General features: G+C 39.2%; 1 long non-coding RNA gene across 5 annotated transcripts in view; it reads left to right on the top strand.

Annotated features, from left to right (window-relative positions):
• The window catches only part of LOC110978422 (uncharacterized), a 55193-nt gene that overhangs the window by 5566 nt on the left and 24410 nt on the right, over nucleotides 1-25217 (top strand). For 4 of the 5 annotated variants that reach the window (XR_015424649.1, XR_015424648.1, XR_015424650.1 and 1 more), the window contains exon 2: nucleotides 3175-3296. This is a non-coding gene — a long non-coding RNA (uncharacterized LOC110978422). The remainder of the gene's footprint in view (nucleotides 1-3174; nucleotides 3297-25217) is intronic. The other variant, XR_015424652.1, reaches the window with a different exon arrangement.

The following is a 25217-nucleotide window of genomic DNA, read 5'->3' as shown; positions in this document are numbered from 1 at the left end:
GGAGGAGGGTTGCTTTTGCAAAAACAGACAGATTTTTCTCTTCGCCAACCAAATGCCACGGCTACTCAAGCAAAAGTGACCAGGAGTTCTCTCCAGAGCTACTAACATCTTGAGGTCATGCCAGTAACTAGTTCAAGGCATTAGATCACCGTGCAAACAACCGTGAGTGACCACTACTGACCCACTTAGTGACAAGGATCCTCCAATGTCTCACGGTGATAAATTATTTGAAGCTGCAATTTATTTTGCCTCAAATTGTTAAGAGCTGGAATAGCTTGTTTGGGACAGAGCAATATTCAATCGCAAAAGGACAGTTTTGTGTGACGGCAAAATAGGAAATGTCTTAACTTGGATGTGGGTGTTATACATGTACATGTACCTTTGTCAAGAACTGCAAATTTGTGTAAACCTCACAGTTCTGGAAGTAGTGTAAATGGTAAATGAAGACAACGTCCAACCTGAGGCTGAGCTGAAGACTACCCATACAAAATGCATTAATTGGAAGAAAAACCGAACCAACCAATCATGGCAACTTTTGTTTGTTTTCAGTGTGTAACCTTACAAGTGTCTTGGTTAAACAGCTACCGTAGCCTAGGCCTATTTGACTACATTTCCATGATTTGAAATGTTAACAGTCTCCTCCTTTATTTCTGATTACTTAGACTGACTTTTTTACCCATACTGCCCTTACAGACAAAACATCATACAAGACCTACCTTAGCAAAAAAAGTCATTCAAATGGGTGTATATATAGCACTACACTGATGTTATGCACCACTGTAAAAACAGGGTGTTGGTAAAAGTCGGAGGTAGCCAGAGGTAGTCGGAGGTACATGTACATTATGTACAGAAAGAAGTTATTTTATTTCTTCATTAACAATAATGATTATAAAATATCCTCATTTGTATAGCGTGTCAGAACGGAGGTATAATCAACTGCGCCTGCAACAGTATTCACACGATTTTACTCGAAGACTTATGAAAATGACAAAAAATTTCTTTCATTAATGCCTACACATGCATGTATCAGGTGCATGTTATTTTGTTTCCTTATTTACCCACCATGAAAATCGTAAATCATCCTAAATAGAATAATACGCCAGGCCGGGGTTAGCAATAAACAAACTCTTCACTCTATTTCTGCACAGTTCAAACATACGGTAATTGAAAAATTATCCAAAATTACAAAATGTCTGAAATGAATGCCACAAGTGTTTTCTCTTTATTTATTGACCAAAACATCCGTAAAATGTTCTCTATGGCATACATGTAGCATGTCAGGCAGGAGGTAATACATGTTGTGTAATATAAAAACTATGATATGATACATGTACATGTACAACTCAATTTCCGGCATGTATGGGATGACCTGGAAGTTGATTTAAAGTACATGGAATTCAAACTACTGTACTGTAACTTGAAAAATCATCAAATAAGACAATATTTGATGAAAAATCATCAAATCATCAATCATCAAATCGTCAAATATGACAATATTCAGGATGAATTCTTACAGAAGAAATCATTATTTTATTTCTTCATTAAATTTTAGGGCAGTTGTTTTGTGTGTGTTTATGTACATGTCCAGTGCATGGTGGTGCTAAAAAGGTACTATAAAAATAACCTTGTGTCGGGGTAGGCTGGCAGGGGGTCACAGGGTCATTGCAACAGGTACGTAGGTGAAAAGGAGAGGCAGTGAAGGATAGGATAAAGGAGATGGGGGTAGAGATGTAAAGTGGTTAAACTGGGTAGCCATAAAGATGAAAGACTCAGGAAGTACTAAAAAGCTGCATGTGTGATATTAACCTCATTTATGTCTTTCATTGGAACTCTTGCTCACAACAGAGTGAATTTTGTTAGCTTATACATGTACATGTAAGTTGTAACTTGTCAAAGTACACTGTTGAATTATTCGTATTGGTGACAGAGGCAATTAGTTAGTAGTTACATGACACTGGGGGTGACTAGGGAATTAGCCTGTGAAATAAAAGAAGCATCTTTGAAGGATATTCCAGTATGTTAACATCTGTTTACATGAAAATTAAATCACCTGTCATTTTAAATGTCACGTGAACATTTTAACAATTACATGTAGTTCTTTGATAACTTCTTTTGAACAAAAGAACTAACAAAATCAGCTTCTGCATTGAGCTTAAAAACAGAGTTCAGTCAATGCAGATGCATCCCACTGAATTTGCTTTAAATCCGTCCGACATCGACAACATCAAGTCTGGACATTTGCGTCGCAGAGGGGGGCAAGGTGATTGCTGTCCCCTTTTCCTTGAAAAAAGGGCATTTTCCCAGAGAAAGTTTTTGTGATGCCCAATGCCGGATCTACATGCAGAAATTCCTACTTCTGGACCTTGAGGTTTCAAAGGCCAAGTCTCACAGCTCTTCTTTGAGGCTGCATTGCAGACACTGTCAGTGACTGGCATCCAGCAGCTGACTATATATTCCAACCTTTGAAACACACTTAATATGGAGCCAATCAAGACATCCCTCACAGAGCAACATCTTTTGGGATTCTTGTGGTTTGTTACAATCATCAGTGATGTAACAAGTGGACCATGTTGCCTCTATCAAATTATTTCTGATATTCACTAAGTACACTGTAGGTCATGGTGTCGCCACCATTTGGGGGTTGGCGAGATATAGGAAGTGCAGACACTGACAAATTGGTATCTTTGCTAAACATTCTATGATTCCTGAGGTCTTTTTTGGTTGAGTCTTGACTTGGTTGCCAACTACATTTATTTGGTCTTCAGACTTCTGTTACAACTACCATCTTATGTTGTTCATACCATGGTTACAGAGTAGAAGATGAATTAAGTTTTACAATAGTTTGCCTTTGAATGTACAATGTCAAGCAGAAAGATAGAGCACACGTTAAAGAACAACATTTAGGTAAAGGGTGAAGCATAAATTTTGCCTTTGTACCCCAACCTATTGACAGACATACATATTATAACATAGGACAATACAAGACATGAAAATGTTTTTGGCAATGACACACACGGACAAACACTGACAGGCAGGAGATAATACAATTTATCAAAATCCAATTCTAGTCGGTACAGGTGATGTATTCAGAACAAATAAGATTACAAAATCTTGGTAAATGATTTTTTTTCAGTAAATAATTGAATCCACTGCAATTTACCGTTTTCTACCTAGACAGCTGTTAACAAGTGAACATCCAGCCTGTTCCTACTTATTCATCTCTTTGCCATCAACCTTTCAAGACGACATCACTAATTGATTGAGAGAAGAGTTACAATGTATGCATCCAAAAATTGGTAAGTTTATTTCCATTCCTGAGCAGTGTAGGATTTTCATTACAGCTAATCAATGAAAAGTACTTGAGTTTCATTACTGAATAAGCCTGAAAGCTTATTTTCCCTTTGTCTCAGTCACAAAAATAAGAGGGAAAAGTTTTTTTAATATTTTTGGTCAGTTGCACAAATTTTCCTTTGTTCCCCATCCATCAAACTTGTCTTTCTCATCTTGAGAAATGTGTGGATTACAGTTCAAATGACCTCAGAGGGATGCTCTTTTTTGGCTTGTGCATCTCAACCAACCAGGGTTGGCTAATTTAAATCATGTTGGTTTAAATCACCTGAGCACTGATTTTAATTACAGTTTCAATCCAATGACTATATAAACAATAATTACTGATTTAAAGCACTCTTTTGTAAAGAGCTGTATCTCCTTTTCCAGAGCAATTAAACCAATCGACTCAAAGTACAACATGTCATCAACACATTCAGATATCCTGGTTGAGATCAAATCACTCTACATGTAGATGTCTGCATTGTAGTTGACTGCATTACAGTCCTACATTGTAATAATGCATACACATTACTTGTATACATGTATGGACAATTATATTGTGATTTCACAGCACATTAGGTTATTCAGTGTTCCTAGTTTGTGTAATTCTGTGACCATGTTTAATGTACATGTATGCTGTTGGATACAACACATGGAACAAGTCCTACCCCACAAACTAAAGCAGGATTAAGCAGTTTGAAGTTGACAAATGTAATTTGAAGCAACTGCCTTGTTTCTGATCACAACTCAGGGTTCAGAAGTTGGAAATTTCATGCTCTTTTCCAATACACCCTTGTTGCTACATGTACAGGTGTAAAAATTGTAAAAGCTTTCAGATAGGCATACGGACATGACATATGCATTGCATTATGGTTTATATCAATATGATTAAAGCTGAAAAACATGCCCAGATTAAAAAAAGAAAGATTGCTGTTCAAGAATTGGCATTTTTCAAGGTACATGTGCATTTCACATGTGTAATTCCGTTACCATTTTTTGTAATCCCGTTACCACTGCCTTTTTTGGAAAAATGACGAGTATGGAATGAGTATGGAATATTTGTAAGTATTAATACCCTAAAACTGCTGCTAAGTTGAAACTATAGGTACACGTACCGTAAAAAAGATAAATGGGTACCTGTGGCCTCTACGTTATAGATTTCATGGAATTTGTTTTAAAAATTATGTTAGAAAAAATGCTTCATATCTACTAACATAATTCCGTTACTGAACATTCTGGGCCTTGGACCTTTCTTCATGTAGGATGTTTCAATATGTTAATCCTGGTTTGATGGTAGGGCTATAACCAGACCTTATTGAAGTGTTTGCAATCAGGAAGGTCATACGACTAATTCATAACATGGAAAATACATATATAACAGTCAGTTTTGTTCTGATACAGGTACATGTATGTAATTCTGTTACCAAGGAATTGCCTCATTACTGTATGTACATCAACATGTACATGTAGATGGATTTCTTGTGGGCATCTTTTTCCCAGGTTTGCAGGCCCGTTGCCTGACCAGAAACTGGGGGGGGGGTCGTCAGCTCCAAAGTCACGTGATAACACATGTTTTTTAAGAAGGCTTATCATAATGTGGTTTGGAACAAGACAAGTTACATGTTTGTCGTGAACCGAAGGATGCATGTAAGACTTGTAAAGTATACTTCAGTTTTCAATATTCAAGGTGTGTGGTAAATTGGCCTGGTGTGAATTTGCTCTTGACCTGGTGCCCTGAATCGCTGTGTGACGAGCAAATGGTATGACCATTATTATTACAAATCTTAGAAAATTCCACAACAAATTATAGAAGTTCAATAAAAATTGATCAATTCTAGTAATTCGTTATTGACTCCACTCACTTACCGAACTAAAACTTGTATTTTGGGGCGCATTTAACAGTAGTCCTTTTCCTTGTACATGTGTATATAAAATAGTAAAGTGTACGTGTCTATATGCCTGTTAAATTTCCTTGTAGCATATGCTGTAACCCAGTGTAAAACAATCCAAACAGTATTATGTGTGACTGCTGCAATCTCTGGACACACCTTACATGTAAATGTACTGGCCTTAATCTTATCATGGAGGAAGGATACAGAAGAAGTTTGAACTGCCCGGGCTGTAACATCTGGCTGATTACCACTTTCTGGCATGCCTGGTACATGGTATGTCCATAGCTAGAGCGCAGTGCACACCTGCTACCCACCACCTGTTTTGCAACCGTAAGCTCCCTTTGTACCCCATGATCGTCGCCGCAATTTTTCGTTGGTAATCCGCATCCCTAAAACGTTGTGTACTGCAGTATACAAAGTTGAATATTCATGCCATCATTGGTGCTTGATATGATCCGACAACGTCATCAAATGTAGTTTTTGCACAGTTGCTTTTATTAGGCTGTATACCTGAAGTGTTCATGTGCAGTTGTTGCCCTTATCAAACGCTTTCTTCTGGACTTCTTTTAGGAATAGATAGCCAAGCTGTTTGTAAGATTTTGTGTTTTGTTTGAATCATTTTTATTATGGCATTTGTACAAAGGCGTATTTTACTAGATTTCATGATCACTCCCTGTGATGAAAGAGTGCATTTTGTTTTTAATGACCTAAGCTTTTCAGTAGTAGGGAACATTTGTTGGCCAGTCTTAGCCAAATTCTTTCCAAGTCTTTGACACTGATGTAAATTGGACGGAGGAGACTAGAATTACAAACTTTGCATGGATAATGAAACAGTGTGTCAAAATTTATAAAGTTTATTTATGATGGCAAAAGTAGGTCTAATATCAGGAATTTTTCTCTCTCTATTTCCTGGTCACATCGATAGTTTGTATTTAATTGCAAGCAAAAAACTACAAATATTGCCAGGGTTTTACTGGCCCCACTTGTCCAGCCAAGATGCAGGTAGCAATAAGGCATTTTTGGAATATTTTCTATTATTCGTCAGACTCGGTGGCGACCATCATTGTACGCTTTGAAGTGCCTGAGTTACAACTCCTTCTGTGTCCTTCCTCCATGATCTTATTGATTTCTCCAATCTAGCAAATGATGATGGGAACTGGTATTGTCCTCAGTTACATGTACTTCCATTTTTCCTTTTAATTCTCTTGAGTTTCAAGAATTTAATTCAGTAATTTCTGACATGGATTCTAACTACATGTACATGTACATGTGCCACCCTCTAAGTTTACAAACTTTACTGGATCTTATGAATCTCAGCTCTATTGAGACATGTGTACTGAAAATGAAAATGAGGAAAATGTTGATACCACAAATTCACACTACTATTCACCCAAAAATTTCATTGATTTCTGAAAACAAAGATTTGACTTGACAACTTTTCACTCCTGCATCTGAAGTTTAACTACAAATTTTGACCGATTCCAATATTTCCGTCAGTCATTAAATCATAATCTTTCTGTTATAGGCCTGACTGAGACATGGTTGAATTCAAATTCTTGTCTGAATCAATTTAACTTACCTGGCTATACCCTAGTAATAAACTAAAAACAGAGAGGGAAGAATTGGTGGTGGATGGAGTTGCTCTCCACATCAACTGATCTTCAATAAATCTCTAGGCCTGAGCAAAATAATTTATCTACATGTAACAGCTCTTTTGAATGTATATTTGTTGAGATCCTCATGTCTCACAACATAAGGAATGTTGTCATTGGAGTAGCCTATAAAGCCCCCTTGTGACTGGAGGCCTGTCTTAAATGCTGAGGATGCCAATTTATCAGGTATTCATTTTATAGATATTTTCAATAACTGTCTTGACAAACATGTCCCATTTAAGAAAGAGAATAATAAATCCAAGATATCCTAAATATCCTTGGATTACTGTTAGTTATGCAAGTCTTATTGCTGTGAAAAAATAAGCTTTATGATAAATTTATTGCTTGTCCTACTGACTCTAATCAAGCTCAGTATGTACATGTATGTTATAAAAATAAGCGTTATGGTAAATATATTGCTTGCTCTACTGACTCTAATCAAGCTCAGTATGTATGTTACAAAAATAAGCGTTATGGTAAATATATTGCTTGCTCTACTGACTCTAATCAAGCTCAGTATGTATGTTACAAAAATAAGCGTTATGGTAAATATATTGCTTGTCCTACTGACTCTAATCAAGCTCAGTATGTGCATTACAAAAAGAAGCTTAGCATTGTCCTCCCTAACTCAAAATGCAATTGTTTACTTTACAGTCTGGGAATGTTAGAGGGAATATAAAAAGCACATGGAAAATACATGTAATTACATGTAAGTGTATTCCAAAATATACCTCAATCCATGATTGAGATAGATGGTACCGGTACCAATATAATTAACCAGCAAAATACCTCAGATCTTAATCTCTGTGACTTTCTACCGAACCCTAACTCAGATTCTATGCTTCTCTTTCCTGCTACATAAGAAGAGATTATTGACATTGTAAACAACTTACCTACATGTAGTCTTGGTTTTGGTTCAGTAGCTACGTGTAGTTCATTACTGAAACAAATTGTGATGACTGTTGCTAGGCCCCTTACATACATGTAAACAATGTACATGTATCATAAACTACTCTATGCCAAGTGGTGTAGTCCCTAATGATATAAAGATTGCTAGAGTTACCCCAATCTTTAAAAATGGCGACCCAGCAACATTTGGTACTTTCATCTTTTTCCAAGATCATCAAGCTTGTTGTAGATAATCACATCTTGGAATTTCTAGACAAACATAACATTATACATGTAGATCTGATAATCAGTATGACTTTTGGGCAAATCACTCAACTATCTGTGCAGTTACTCAGTTGAATTGGTTTGATTTGGTTTCAAGAATTGGTTTGATTAAAGCTGAGTATAACTGATAAAGTGTCTTGCAGTCAGCGCCCCACATGTTTTCACTAATACAGCGCAGGAGGTTAAGTTTTCTTTTGCATTCCATGACAATATTATCCATATGTAATTACAACGTAAGTTTGCTGTCAAAGATAACACCCAGGAATTCGGCTGATTGTAAAAATTGGATTGAGCGGTTCTGGATAGAGAGGGAGATGTTGGTTTTCTGTTTGTTGGTGAATAGAACTGCAACAGTTTTAGGGTAGGATAATTTGAAACCCCATTTTTCACACCAAGTGAGGAAATTATTAAGACCATTTTTGATTATTTTCTCGAGGTACATGTAAGAGATGTTTCTGTTAGACTTCCATATGGCTATGTCGTCTGCGTATTGGGAAACTTTGACGTTAAGAAGGTGCTGGGAGAGACCGTTCACTGCAATGTTAAAAAGCAAAGGAGTGAAAGGACTAATGGCACTACCTTGGGGAACACCATTTTCCTGGGTTCTTTCAGTAGAGAGAATATTGTTGGCCTTAACCTGGATTTTTCTATCACAGAGAAAATTGTCTATCCAGCGAGTTATTCGCCCATATACATGTACATGTATGCCCATGGCTTGGAGTTTAATTATGATCCCTTTATGCTATAGCATATCGTGAGCCTTCTCAATGTCAAGAAAGACTGTTAGAGTACTTTCTTTGTTAGCACAGGCTTTGTTAATAGATGACTCAAGATTAAGAATGTGATCTTTTGTGCTACGTCCTTTACGGAAGCCGCTCTGTTGCTGGCTGAAGAGGTCATGTGTTTCTACATGTATATACAACAATAAGCGGGAGTTAACCATGCGTTCTGTTAGTTTGCATAAGGTGGAGGTGAGAGCTATTGGGCGGTAAGATGAAGGGTTGGCTGGATCTTTCCCTGGTTTGAGGATAGGAATGAGAATAGTGTCTTTCCACTGCTTAGGAAATTAGGAGGTGTACCAGATCATGTTGAAGATGATGAGTAAGTATTCCCAGTCTTTTCTTTTTGCAACTTTGATGGTTTTCTTAGCGATAGCATAGGCTCTTTTGTAGTTTATTAGATCAGATGGGAGACTAGTTTTTCTCAATTTTTTAAAGCCTCCTTTTTGTTTTGTATAACTTTCTGTCATTCCACCAAGTGGTACATGTAGGTGGTTTATTTGTGCGACTAGGTTTGGTTTTAGGTATAGAACTAGACATTGCGCAATCAAGTTCATGAATGAAGTTGTCGTATGTAGTATCAATACTGGCTGTGCTGTCTGGCTTACTGATAAGACATTTGCATTCTTTTACGAATTTGCCCCAATCAGCTTTTTTAAATGACCAATGAGGTGTAGAGTGGTTAGTGCTTTTATAAATGCGGTGATTAATTTCAATAGTGATTGGACAGTGATCGCTCCCCATCGTGTTATTTAGAATGATCCATTTGCATTTGGAGGCTATGCAAGGGGAGGCAAGGCTAATATCTATACATGAAAGGGACCTGTGTGATGAGTTAACTCTGGTACCTTCTCCAGTGTTAAGACAGACCAAGTTGTTGTTAGAGATGATATCATCAATATTTGTCCATTATGATCAAGTTTAGAGCTACCCCATTGTGGGTTGTGACCATTAACCCTAACTGCCCAAAACCTGCCATACTCCAACAGCAGGTTTTGTGAGGTTTTGGCAGGTTTGGTACCATACCTGAGGAACTTGTTGAATTTTGTGAGACTTGGGATGAAAGGCCCAGGGAGATGGTGTTGGATTCTGTGTGAGTTGGGACACACAGGGTTCATTGTGTGCAGTGTCTGGCTTGCTGTACCAATTGTTGGACTATGCTTGATTTTGTTAGGTTTGGTACTGTTCAGTGCAAGTCATCCTATACTGCATAGACCCATCCATACCATATCACTCAAACTCCAACGGGCTCATTCTGTTGGAGTTTATCAGGTTTGGTACACTACCCTGCATGTACAAGTACATAGACAAGTACATGAACCTGTTGGATTTTGTGAGGTTCAGTATGCTTTCTAGTGCAGGAGCCTAGGGGGTTAGGGTTAAAGTCGCCACAAATTATGCAAAGCTTGTCAGTGTTTCCAATGATTTGGTTACGGAAAGTGAGTTGAAGTCTTGTGTAGTGCAAGCATTGATGATGTTAATTACATTTTTACAGTCATCGTAAATGTCACCTATTTGGAACTCCAGAGGGATATTGGAACCCATTTTGTACTTGAAAGCAACTCCATATTTTACAATAAAAGCACATCCACCACCACTTTTTTTGTTTGAGTTGTTCGGTCATGGCGGTAGATATCGTAGCCACTTACATGTAATATGAAATTTTTATTCTCTTTCAACCAAGTTTCTTGAACGCAAATGATGTCTGGTTTCTTGATGGTAGGCCAAGAGTAAATTATTTCTTTTAGTTCCTTTTGGTGAGCCAGAAGGGATTGTGCATTCCATTGTCAGATACATGTAAGTAAATCTGTCATCAAAGTGTAAATATTCATGATGTTGTTTTTATATTACTTTTGGGGGGTTGGCTTGCGTTTGACTGGTTAGATGAGTGTGTTCCTGTTTTTGTTTGATGAGATTTTGATGCATCTGTTTTCTTCGGGCTGGATGGAGTCTGTGGAGTTGATCTGCATCTGCCAGGCTTTTCTTTGTGTTTTTTTAGTTCTTCAGGTTCGGGACGAAGGTGGTCGGTAAGAGATTTAGTCGGAGCTACTCTCTTGTCTTTGTTCTTGAAGGTATCCATTATTTGCATTACTCCAGTGAGTAGTTCTAGGATATTGACTGCGCTACAAAGGCACTTGTGCTTGGATTCAGTTTGTGTTGCAGTTGCCTATTCAGTTTTGGTAGTGGCATCCTTCCTTTGTTCCGAGGGGAGAGTACAATGTAGTTCTAGGTTGAATAGGTCTGCTTACCTAATTGTTTTTGTTCTATTTGGGTTGTCACGACTTCTGGATTTACCTCAAAGATCGCCATTGGTTGTGTTGCAGGAGTAGATTGGGTGGATGATGCTTTGGGTTTATTGAGATGTCTGTTTTGATAGCCTTTGCTGCGTCTGCATATGAAACTTGCTGTTCTGGATGCGTCTTTCTTGTTTCATAGTGTTGCACCCTGCATATGCAGATGAATGCTGCTCCAATTGGGTTCAAACCTTGCATACATGTATATCTTGAAAGGGAAGAGATTTAGACGATTATTGACCTCGTGATGATGACGTCATCAGGTGAAAAGTCATGTGACATTAAAGGTGCATTCTTCACAGCACTATATACCGTGAGGTACATGTCTGATTCGGTTCAAACCTTACAGATATCTTGAAAGGGAAGTGCTCTAGACGAACATTGACCTGATATCATGTGACTAGTCATGTGACATTAAGGGTACATTCTTTACAGCCCTATATCTGGTGAACTTCATGCCTGATTTGGCTGAAAAATCGTAGATAGCTAGAATGGGGAAGTGTTATAGACAAGGTGACATGATGTAAAGGGTGCAAACTTTAATTCATTATATCTCCTAAGGTTCGAAAGGGTTCGAATATTTTGTCATAATGGGGACACCAAAAATAATATTAGAAACTTAGGGAACTCTTGCATAGATGTTTGAGTAAGAAGTGAGAAACCAAAGTGTGGTTGTATCCCAAATGAAGGAATGCCCTTTTCTTAAGAAAAACAGAAAATGCGAAAAAGTCCTTTGCTCTGTCCTTAAGACAGACAAAACCTCTTGTTTTATGTGTATTTATTTTTTGCTGTTAATTGGTAACAACGTTTGTCTGTAGTTTCTGTAGTGTTGTCAGGCATGTCCATGGAGCCTCCACTCGACAAGCATATTTTTTGGGGGTCTCCATCCGTCAACTAAATATGTACCATCATTATCTCTGCATATTATCTGGAAATAAAGTGAAGTGAAAGGGAGTTCAGCTAATATAGATGACGACCAACGAAAACATACATGTAACTGACTTGTCAGGGTGCCCGGAGTGCTGCACCGCTTCGCAGGCATGGCTGGCCATGCGGCAGTGGCCCAGGCTAGGCTGCGCAGGCATTGCTTGGTGTTTGGTGGTTGATTTCAATCTTCTAATAATGCTGTATAAGCCACAGGGACATTTTCAGTGTGAGAATCAATGTATAAGCAGCGTATATTCGGAAAATTACGGTATATTAAAAATATATATTTATTGAAAAGAAATTGACGAGCGGAACTCAGAAGCGAGCCGAGAGGTTCGTTTGAAGTTCCCCCGAACCTCCCAGCCTACAGGCCAGGTTGGTAACGGTGAAAGAAAAACTGGGAGGGGACAAATTCTGCCCCCTCCCCAGCCCATTTAAGGTGAAATTGGAGAATGTGAAGACTGCATCTGACAGTGTTGAGGGCAGGATTAAATGAGCCGTCAATGTACATGTAGATTTGAAGTAAGCTGTTCCAAAGAGTGTTCATTATTTTGTTACCAATATTACCTCTGACATTGATGTCATCGATATGTAATATTTAGAAGATTTTATGTTATAAGGAAGGTGCTAAGCAGGAAGAAAGTAACAAAAGGGTATTGGAGTTTTCTGTGTGGGTTGCCACCTTATTAAGTAGTATTTAGGGCAATTTTCTTGATCTCTACTGTATTGTTTTTCTTGATCTCTACTGTATTGTTAGGGTGGTTTTCATAACTTTAATCTTGATATTATAAAAACAAATCACTGAGAATTGATGGTGAAGGGTAAGTGGAGTGTTATCACATTGAAGTTGGAGTTGAAATAAGAAAGTGCACTGGAGAGCTCCAGTTTAGAGTTTAAGAGCTTGATATTGAATGCCGTCTAGTTTTGTGTCATACATTTACATGTGAGAGTGAAGTCTGAATGAAAGCTTCAAATCCGTACTCAAGAATAGGTTTGATACATCAGTTCACTAATAAATTCTCCGAAAATCTCACTCACATCTGAAAGTAATAGGCATAATGATTTTAGAGGGTTTTCTGTAGACAAAAGTGAGTCTGTCCAAGTGCAGAAGCTGTGAAAAGAATGATGTTGAAATTTGTGTACATTTTCAATGGGCTGCCCAGGCTTGTTGCTTCCACTTTCCATTTATGCGCATGCGTACATACATGTTAATTAGAACTTATTAGTGAACTGGTCTATTTAGCTAGAGTATTACGGAAATAGTATATTACAGTCAGTGCCCAATGTGATTCTGTTGATACAGCATTTAAGTTTTCCATTTTACAGCGATGTTATCTATTAATTTGTTGTCAAAAGTACATGTAACACCAAGGAATTTGGTCGATTGCAGGATTTGGATTCAGTGGTTTTGGATAAACTTAAAGAGAGAGTTATTGGTCTTCTTTGTGAAAAAGACTGCAATTGTGTTGGGATGAGATAGCTTGACACCCCATATTTTGCACAAGGAACGGATATTGTAGAGACTTTTTGGATTTTCCTCTCAAGGAAAGAGATGTTTCTGCTGGACTTCTAAATTGCTACTGGTATACATGTATATTACCGGTATCTGCATATTGAGAAACTCTTGACATCAAGGAGGTCGTGAGAGTAATCAACATTGAAGAGTAGTCGGCTGATAATGTTGGCTGATTTTCTGGGATTATTTCAGTGGAAAGGGTGTTGGTCTTACTTTTACCAGTACAGTGTATATGTACATGTAGCTTGGATTTTCTAAGAAACTTGTTTTTCAGCATTGTTTTAGCTAGGATTTGAGAAGTGGGAGTACAAAATGAAAAACAGGGAGTGCAATCTTGTTAGAGTCCAAATTTGTGTGCGAACTTGAAGCATGCAACACGAGCGTGCAGCGCGAAGTCCCTTACGACCGGGATCCAGGGCCTGTGTAAGGGCCCTGGAAGCTCTGCCTATTTTAGATGCTCTCTGGTGGTCTCTGAAAAATTTCTGACAGTTTTTCTGAGTTTGCCTTTTCGAACAGAAAATTAACAGCTTTTAGAACAAAAATAAAAGTGTAAAACAGTGTGCAATTGTTGTTTTATATAGTGTGATTAAATAGCCCTGCAACAAAGAAGCGAAAAATGACAAACACCTTTGAACAGATTTCTCATCACCACTTTATTTTGTTTTAAAAAAATGGTATGCAGGTAATAATGCAGGTCAGTACTTGACACACATTTTTGTGCCTTTCTGTTTGCTATACAGTAAGTTCAGATTATTATGTGATATGCAAACAAAAATATTGATACCAAATAAATCCCAGTATTCCTACTTGCATATTTCCTTCGGCAATTTGGCTAAGAACAAGCAAATTGAGTACAAGACTCGACTTCAATATGGATGAAAAAAATACATGTATCGCATAGTGCGTGTATGCTCACTGTGCACACACCCACATACATGTACATGTTTATACCAGACAGGCAGGCCATGTGCTCACGCTTATGCACAAGTCTGAACATGGCATCAGAAGAGTTTGACAATTTTTCCATCGTTAAGGTACCGGTAGAAGAACCTAAACAAGCTGTATTCTGAATATTGACAATAACAAAGATTACGTGTCAGCCAGCCCTTGCCTTCGAGAAGAAATTCTCTTAGTTTTCGTTTTATTCTGGATGATACATGTATAGTGAGCACGCAGCACAAGCCCCGAAACAATCATATGTCAACCTCGTCCCCATGGACTTCCTCATGCGAGAGTGGGTGCAATATGGTGGCTAACGATGGCCATTGGAATGAGTTTGATTACATGTAGGATTGATTGCTAGTGAACAAGTATGGCTCCCTGTATTCATTTTGTTGCAAGTTGATAGATACAGTGCTGTAGTTCAACCTTGCCCACCTGAGAGCAAGGACCAAACTGGAGGCAGTACTTCCCTGAAAACAGCTCTCTGCAGATGATGCAACACTAGTAGCACACACATACAAGAGGGACTACAGTGACTTTTGTTGCGCATACTTGCAAGGAGTTTGGTCTTCTGACCAGTCTATAAAATACCAACATCATGGGGCAAGATGTCAGCTCCATTCCCAACACCTACATGTAAATTGGTGCCAACACAGAGGTCATAGGCAATTTCATCTGTACATATACATGTATGTACTAGTACCTTAGTTCATCCATCTCGAGCAACCTCTCTCTAGACGTTGAGCTGAATTCCTGTGTAGGCAGAGCATAAACAGCTATTGCCCGACTAGCCAAGAGGGCGTGGGACAACTCCATGCTTACCACCAATGCCAAGATGCAGGTGTTCTGGGCTTGCATCCATAGCACTCTTCTTTACAGCAACGAGGCATGGACCTGCATGTAATACTCCTGTCAAGAACGCAGACTCAATGCTTTCTGCCTCTGCAGCCTGAGAAGGATACTTAATATCACCTGGGCAGGACTGTGTGCCTAACAGCAAGGTTCCTGAAGGTCACAGGCATACCAAGCATGTTTGTGCTGCTGTCCTGGCCTAGCCTTCATTGGTTTGGCCATGCCAGCCACATGCCAGATAGCTCAATATCAACACCAAAGCCTGGGAAGATCTGGCTGCCAATTGAGCCAGCTGGAAGCAGGCTGTCAGATCAGTAACCCTGGCTGGCAAGCAACAGAGAGAGACAAGATGGAAGCAGGCTGTCAGACCAGTAACCCTGGCTGGCGAGCAACAGAGAGAGACCAGCTGGAAGCAGGCTGTCAGAGCAGTAACCCTGGCTGGCGAGCAACAGAGAGAGACCAGCTGGAAGCAGGCTGTCAGAGCAGTAACCCTGGCTGGCGAGCAACAGAGAGAGGCCAGGTGGAAGGAGAAGAGGAGACGCAGACACCAGCAAGCTGGTAAACCCCTATGAACCCAGGCACAGGCTTCACTTGCAGCCCTGGCAACACAGTCTGCCTCTCAAGGATTGGCCTGTTCAGCCACAGCAGGTGCTTCAAGTCAACCACTGATTGACCAACTCAGGCTACCAGTACATTCAAACAACATATTAAATTCACTTAAAACGGTAGTTACGGTTCACCTGATTTGGTGTAACTTTTGCATTGAAACGATGTCTGGGCGCTTTCCAAGTTACACCAAATCAGTTTTATTTCAGAGTTAAAATGGTGATTTAAACCACCTCGGAGGGAGGGTTTAGCATTGAATCAAAATGGTTTTAGCTAAAACGCATTCGGTTTTAGCCAGTGAATTGACCTAGAGTTACGTAGCAGCTTTTCTTTGGTGCACTTTGTTATAAACAATGAGGTATACAATGTAACCGCATGCTTAACGACCCATACAATGCTGGAGAAAGCGGTCACTCTCGTCTGCCTCTCCGTGGTATATTGTAAGAACTGCTGCTGTACTCGGGAAAAAGCGATACATCTTTGTTGTATTTGCCTTCCAAGGATGCCTAGGACTGGTAATATGTCTGTAAGGCTGTGGACTGCTGATGAGCATTTTTCCAGGGCAACCATCATTTGTTGCATCGCAATGATACATGTATATGAACAAATGCAGGGACCCGGGTGACATTCAGCATGTTTTTACCTATACGGTAAGTATATCGGCAACCAGTCCAAACCTGCTTCAAGCGCACGCTGGCCATGTGTGTATGTAAACAAACTTAAGTGGGATTTATTTAAATGAGTGGAAGTTCTTCATGACCCCAAGAAAAGGAGATAAACCGTTTTGGGTTAAACTTGCCAAATTAAAATGGTTCCAAAGGCTCGGTGAGTTTTAATTTATGACCGCCATCTGTGGTGAATGACCATTTTAACTTTTACCGTTTTCATTAACACAGTGTCTGAACATAGCCTCAGGTGCAGCTCCATTGTCTTCCGACTCTGACGGATGCCAACAACCGTTTAGTGGTTGGACAGTGGTCGTTTCCACATGTGTCGTGTAGCACAATCCAATTTCTTTCTTGGAAAGTTAGAGTGAGGGAACTGTGTGATGTGCTAACCCTGGTGCCTTCTCCAGTATTGAGACAAATCAGATTGTTATTGATGTCATCAATATTTTATCCATTGTCGTCAAGTTCAGAGTTGCCACACAGCAGGTTATGACTGTTGAAATCACAGCCAACAATGTAAGGCTTGCTGGTACATGTACATGTACATTCAATGATCTGATTTGGAATTCCTCAGAAGTGTTGGAACCTGTTTTGTACTTGACCGCACTACCATACTTTGTCATGAAAGCACACTCATCACCACTTTTCTTGTTAGTATTGTTTCATGTCAATAGACATCCCAACCAGGTAATCTAGATACCTCAGGTCTAGTTTGAAGGTGATCAGTTACAGATTTCTGCAGCTGTTCTCTGGTCATGTATCATTGATAGTATCTCAGATTTGCATTACTCTGGTGAAGTGAGTAGTTCTAAGATATTTAGCTCACTACAGAGGCACTGGTGTCTGGGGTCTATTTGCGCAGCTGTCCTGTCTTCAGTTTGAGTAGTGGCATCCTTTTGTTGTTTGGCAGGTGTTGTGGTTTGGGATTATATCAAGCATGTACATTGTATGATACTCTGATGTTTTGTATTCGTCTTTCCTGTTAGATAGTTTTGCACCCACAGTGAGCCAATGCACTTTAAGTGTTGTTCCCCACAGTTGCAGCCTTTAACCTGATCTTTTTGTCAACATTGCTCATGTGAATGGAATCTTCCACATCAGACACATCTTGTTGGACTGTGTCAATTACTGTCAATATGACCAAGTTGTTAGCAGTTGAAGCTTCATGTTAAAGTTGAAATGATGGGTTAACTCAGAAGTTTTCATATCCCAGTTGGAATGTGTCGGGTAGAGTGGGTGTACTGAAGGTTAGGCAGACAGAGACTTTTTCCAGTTGGCCGTATGTTCTGCACAGCAGGCGTTTAACCTCCAAAGCTCTCACTAGCTTGCAGGCTTCTGGTATTCCATCGGGATTCCAGTGACGACTGCCTTGCTTTGGGTTTTTTGATTTAGCAAATTTGGTAGAACTTTGAGGCCCATTGGTCATGTTGCCACATGGCTTATAGATTTCTTGCCTGGGCTGGAGTATGACATCTAGCGGTAATATCCCCTTGGTCCTTCTTCATTCATTCATTCATTATGGTTTATTAAAACATGAATGGCAGCCGTTGGGCTGGATTGAACATGTTTTTACAATTTAAAAACCATTAAACTATTACAAAATAATTACAAAATGTACACTGTAAACCTTCAATCGTAAAACACAAATACTGATATTAAGAAAAATTAACTCATTTAAATTTTTTATCATAGAAGCTATTGCACTATTTTGAAACCATTTAGTTTTACAACTGTATTGTACATATTTTTCAGTATTCCTCAGATCATGAGATATTGGTTGTTTTGTACAAAGCCATTTCGTCCCAATTGCGCTTTTCTCCAAAGACAGTGTAAAATCTGTACACAGTTTATCCCTATTTTTTATTGACTGTAAATCACATGCTTACAAAGCTGGACCATATGAAAAATAATTAAACCCAAATATAATTCGACAAGCCCTCTTTTGGATAAATTCAATCCTATTTACATGGACTTTTGACAGGTTTCCATTAAAAACAATGGTACCCTATTCTAATACATGTACTGGCCGAATATAACCCTTATAGATAGTAATGAGGTCTGCCATCGGTAAATCAAAATGCTTAAGACATCTTACATGTAGCATGTATAATTTATCATTACATTTCTTGATCATTTCATTAACATGTGCATCCCACTTTAAGTCACATCGGACTATAATTTCAAGGATCGTAGCAGTAGTAACTTCCTTTAATTGATCAACTCCAGTTAAAATTGGTACTGATAAACGTGGTTGTTTCGAAAAGAAACTGTCATTTTATAGCATTTGTTTGTGTTTAACCTCATATTATTGGTATTAGACCAATCCCAAAAATCCTATAATACATCTTGAAAATCAGATGGTCATGTGGGACTCCAACAATCTACCAAGGCTAAGTCATCTACATGTACTTACTTGAAGACAGATATTGATGAATCGGTACATGCATCATTAATCATTATTGAAAATAGCATAGGCCCTAGTTTCGTACCCTGAAGTACCCCAGCATGAACTGTACTCCATTCAGACCTACATGTGCTGGTAGTCCCAAAATATTTAACACACTGACGACGACAATCCAAAAAAAGTCAAAATCCAGCTGATAATAGCAGGCCTTTCATTGTGTTGTGCAGTTTGGCTCAGCTGGAGTGGGGGATGGAGCTAAGACCTTTCAATTTTTTTTGCCGGTTTGCATTAGTGTCACTTTGGATGGGTTGGTTTAATAATTGCATTCTTCTAAGAAATGTTTTTTTATTGGATTTGGTTTTCTTGGTTTTGGCTTTGCATATATCAGAGAAATAGTTTGATTCTCTATTGAGTTTTTTTTTGCTATCTTTGTTTTGATGAAGGTGGATAGGAATATACTGTAAGTGGAGGATAGTGGGTTGTATTCCAGAGACTAGAGCAATATACATGTACACGTAGACAGCAACAGTGCTTGGCAGTCTCGTTTGGAAGATGTGGTTGCCTTGAAATTAGACTGTTTCGTTTAAGACATTCATTATGGATGCCTCTTGAGGTTGGTTTGGTCATATGAAGTAGCCAAACAGTTGTTGGGCCATGATGCAGTCTTAGTCTTGAAATTGCTCAGCAATAATTTGAAGAGCTGTTTGCCAGGTTCTTGTGAGCTGTTCCTCCATGTCCTCTGTGGTTGTTAGCTGACGTTGCTGCTCTTCTAGCATACATGTACATGTAGCCTACTGCGTGCAACCTACGCAGATTACCAACACATGTGCATTATTTCCTAGTCCATTACTTCTTTTCGGTAAAATCTCGATCACTAATAGTGCACCCTCACTCACTCACCCCCCGTGAAAGCGTCAGTCATGTCCTCTTTTTCTTATTACATTATGGAACGTGTTGTTCCCTAATGTTTTGGGGAGTTTTTTCCTTTGCTAATGTGTGTTTTGGTGTTATTCTTTGATCACTTTGCTTGTTTATTTACTCTGATTCTTGTGAACGGTAAGATTGTTCCTTTTTCAGTCTGTTCCTACATGTACATGTACATGTAGATATTTTACCGTTCCCTTTTAAGTCTTGCGCAAGTGGCAGGTTGACCTTGTATTGACCTATTTCAGAGTTCACCCAGGTGGCGCTGTTGTTTTGACCTACGGTAAATATATTTTTGTTGTGCCATAATAAACTGAGTATGTGTGTTTATTTATTCCGTTTTTCCTGCATATGTTCTGTGATTTGCCCAAAATTGTGGAAAATAAATAAGATTGCTAATTTGATAGACAAACTAACAGATATTTACATGTACATGTACAGGATAACTAAAAGGTTTCAAAACAGTGGTCCCAAATCCCATTTGAGATTTTCACCCACTTTTTTCTTCTTTCCCCGGGAGGAGATGGGGACCCCCCTCCCTCTTGTAACATGTGCACATGCACGAACCTGAGAGTGCGCTTTTTGTACATGTACTTGCCCTCCAAGTCACTGCTCTGTGTACATGTACGTCGTGTGTAGTGACTTGGACCTAGACCTGGAGGAGAAAATGCTTGGACTGGACGTTCTTGAAGTTCAAGTAGTCTAGTTGGCGCAACTGGCCTTTTCCGATTGAGGGCGCTGTACGTAGTTATGTCCCGCAATGGTTATGCTGCGTTCGAAGTTTACTTCTCACGTTTTGTAAAAACTTCACGATTTTTACCACAAAAAGGACGTCATTGGCGAAGTGTTGGACAACCTATGGTACCATTTTTCCACATAAACAACTCAAAAGATGGTCAATTGATGCAGGTAAGTTAAAAACCACTTTTTGTTTTCAGGACTTGCTAACGTTTTGACTTAGCATGGTGCACTTTGCCTAGTTGCTAGTCGGTACTAAGGCCCACCATCCATACTGTTTACTGCACACCGGAGTAAGGCAAACCATTGAGCAAACAATGTGTGGTGTCAGTCATGTGTAAAAATGTACATGTTGGACTAACTTTACCTTTCCCAATGGATGTCGTCTACAATACAGTGGAAATGTACCTGTGATACCCCAAAATTAAAAAATGCTTAAAAGTGGAGGCCTATAATGAGGCCATGAGAATGAAATTTTTAGATTTGCATCCACCACCCGCATGGTCCAAAATACCCTGCCGAAAAAGTTCATTATTTAAAAAAAGATTCAATATTATCAGCAAAATGCAGGAACACAAATCCATTTCCTCCTATTTTTGCAGAATTCCAGTTTCATCTGCGCTATATCGCTCCTTATCCCGCACAGTGAATGTTTCATATAATGGAGCATGAAAGATCTAAAAATTGCAATCTTGGTGTAGTCTGAAAGGCCAAATCAATTCAAAGAAGTTTCATATCTATATTTGCACTAGTTAGGGAAATATCTGCCAAAGGAAGTCCGCGTTCTTTCCCAAGTGCCTCCTATTTTTGTGAAATTCTGGGTTCGTCCGTGTTATACCGGTCCTCATCCCGCGCAGGGAACGTTTAATTTATTTGAGCATAAAAGATCTTAAATTTATCTAATTCTAGCAATCTTGGTATCATTTGAAAGGCTACACGTTTGTCTATCCATTTATTTAAGTTTCATATCCATATTTGGAATAGCTGGGGAAATAGCTGCCCAACGAAGTGCGAGTTCTTTTTCAACTGCCTCCTTTTTTGTGAAATTCTGGGTTTGTCTGCGCTATACCAGTCCTTATCTCGCACAGTAAATGCTTAATATAATGGAATATGAAAGATCTAAAAATGATCTAAAAAAGCAATCTTGGTGTCATCTGAAAGGCCACATGTTCCTCTTTCTATTCATAGAAGCTTCATATTCATATTTGCAGTAGTTAGGGAAATATCTGCCAAAGGAAGTCCGAGTTCTTTTTCAACTGCCTCCTATTTTTGCGGAATTCTTGTTTCGTGTGCGCTATACCAGTCTTTGTCCTGCGCAGAGAATACTTCATATATTCGAGCATCAAAGGATAGTTGTAGTCGTTAGGGAAATAGCTGACAAAGGAAGTGCAAATTCTTTACCAACTGCCTCCTATTTTTGCGGAATTCTGGCTTCGTCGGCGCTATACCAGTTCGGTTCCCGCACAGTGAATGCTTTATATAATTGAGGATGAAACATGTTAAAATTATCTGAATCTGGCAATCTTGGTATCATCTGAAAGGCCATACATGTATGTTAATCTAACTATTCATATATATATAAGTTTCATATCCATATTTGCAGTAGTTAGGGAAATATCTGCCAAAGGAAGTGCGAGTTCTTTTCCATTCTATTTCTGATTCAAATACGTGTAAAGCTTTGTCGCAAATTTCTGGGCTTGCTACTGATCCTATTGCACATCCGATTTTCTTTCTGAAGAATGTACCTCGGAACTGAAAAAAGTTCCAGCCTAGAACAAGTTCAGGGAGAGTGCGGATGTAGTTTTATCGCCCTAGCCGTAACCCTAGCCGTAGCCATAGCCCCAACCGTAACCCTAGCCATAGCCGTAACCCTTGCTGTAGCCATAGCCATAGCCGTAACCCTAGCCGCAGCCGGAACCCTAGCCGTAGCCATAGCCCCAACCCGAGCCCTAGCCATAGCCTAAACCGTAGCCATAGCTGTCGCCGTAACCCTAGCCGTAGCCATAGCCGTAGCCATAACCCTAGCCGTAGCCGTAACCATAGCCATAGCCGTAGCCGTAACCCTAGCCGTAGCCATAGCCATAGTCCTAGCCATAGCCGTAGTCCTAGCCGTAGCCGTAACCCTAGCCATAGCCGTAACCCCTGCTTGCCAGGAGTGGGTTTTGGAAATCCTTTATAACAGCTAAACAAATAAATCTGACATGTCATACTCCTACACACACTGTATGTACATGATTACAAGCAGACACCACTCCATTTGAATAAATGTGGTGCCCATTGGGGCCTCGGTTCAACAGTTATAGCTGATTTAAGTCTTTCCTTTGGTTGTGTACAAACTTTATACTTTGAAAAAATGGCGTTAACCACTTGCTGCCGGGTTCTTTTTTTTTAACTGTTACTTTCGCTGCCGGGCGGTTTTTTCATATTTTCGTTTTTCAAAATCTTCAAAAATTCATATCTTTTTTTCTGAACGCCTAAACCCCATAAAATGGGTGTCCCATGGCAAGTCTAGCCCTCACAAGCAACCTCCATTGACCCTTCAGATGCCAACAAGTGTTTAGTGGTTGGGCAGTGGTCATTTCCACATGTGTCGTGTAGCACAATCCAATTTCTTGTTAGAACTTTGAGGCCCATTGGTCATGTTGCTACATGGCTTTTTGATTTCTTGCCCGAGCTGGAGTATGACATCTAGCGGTAATACTTCACAATAACCAATTCCACAATTTTCTCAAACTGGCTAGTCAGTGCAATAGGCCTTACGTTCTCTAAGGTTGCAGGATGCGACTTAGGGATTGGCACAATCTCAGAACATAACCACTGATTTGGCACTTGAGCACTTGTAAATGAGGTATTTAAAATACGAGTTAACAGATAGCACAAGTCATATGGGAACTCGTGTATAATACGCACTGGTAAATCATCAGAGACACCGGCCTTAATTACCAAGTGATTGAAATACCTGGTGGGGTTGGATTTCTTGCAAGTCATCCTTATTCATTGGAAGGAACGTTGGTAAAGTACGCTGGTCAAGGTAAGGTACAATGTAAATCTGAAGCCACCAAACAAAAATATTCATTAATCCTATCGGCAACCAAATGAAAATGATGTTGGGTGTCCCCAAATTCCATACCAGGGATCGCGATCGAGTTGGGACCATGCTCACGACCAGTCAATATTTTAATCTGATTATACCATGCTCTGGGATTATTTGTTTTTAAATTACGAACCCGGGTATTAAAGTAGGTCACCTTAGCCTTAAGTATTAAGTTTTTCCTTGACTGAATTAAGTAACATGCTACACTGCTCAGAAGGATCATCCAATTGAAAACATCATGTTTGATGGGCTACCCAATTTCCAAATTGTCTCAACCCACTTTCCTTGAAAGGGCGGAAAGTTTTGTTTGTAATATTACGTTGAGTACAATGGGTATCTTGATTGGGGACCCAAAGTATGCAGTTGTGGTCGCTCGTACCAAGTGGAGCATGGACGTCAATATCAGTATACAAATTGGCATAATTAGTTATGATCTTATCCAATACATGTATGTTACCACCCCTAGAAGGGCAATTAACAACTTGTGCAGAACCATTATGATCCAGAATTGACTGAATATTTAAATCATTGAAATCTCCTGCTATGGAAATACCAGCATCTGAATATTGCAACTAAAGAGACTCAATAGTAAAAGCAATATGAGCGATATATTCTTGTGCATTATTTTTCCGAGGAGGATAGTACACAATACAGACTATCAAACATGAAATTTGGCGAGGCAGTCGGGGTGATTTCATTCTTGACCATAGGATCTCCACTCCATTAGGAATCTGTACTGACAACAATTTGGCTTGAAAAAATGTAAAGCGTACAATACCACCCCACCACCTGAGCGACCATCACACCTTTACCTCGATAACAGAAAAGTTTTGTAAGGTATACAATTGATTTGGGGTATCAGGAGACAGCCAAGTTTCAGTTATTCCTATAACATCAACATTGTTAGTGTCCACATAAATTTTGAGTTCATCAAAATTAGCAGTCAGTGATCTTATATTTGACAATAGGAATCTAGGCAAATGATACTGTCTTGAGTCAACTTTACGATCAGATCTCAGCTGAGTTCAATACTCACGACCACGAAAGTTGACTGTTCTTTCAAATCTTGGTTGTACAATAACAGGAATTTGTTGCTTGTCACGGAGGATCGTAGACTTATCATTCGAAAGTTGATGTTTCTGTTTCCTGAGACCAGCTTGTTTACTTCTATGAGTACTGAGTTTTGAATTGATGCCAAGGTCCTTGATACGGCACATGTACCATACCGGTACATCTGGGATGACTCTAAATTTATCGTACTGTTCCTTGATCTGGTAGAGTTGACTCGGAGTATAATAATGGACAGGTTTACAATCTTGTGCCTGAGCGTCTGGACCAGGGTTTGGTTGGACATCAACACACACTCAGAGAAAGTAAATTTTTTGACTTTCCATTTTTGTATCACAAACTCTATGAATTGCTAGGA

The sequence above is a fragment of the Acanthaster planci genome, linkage group LG03 (assembly GCF_054643075.1).
Source record: "Acanthaster planci isolate LZ-2023a linkage group LG03, COTS_SCS, whole genome shotgun sequence".
NCBI lineage: Eukaryota > Metazoa > Echinodermata > Asteroidea > Valvatida > Acanthasteridae > Acanthaster > Acanthaster planci.
The sequence above is the reverse complement of the archived record's forward strand: the minus strand, read 5'-3'. Positions and strand labels throughout refer to the sequence as shown.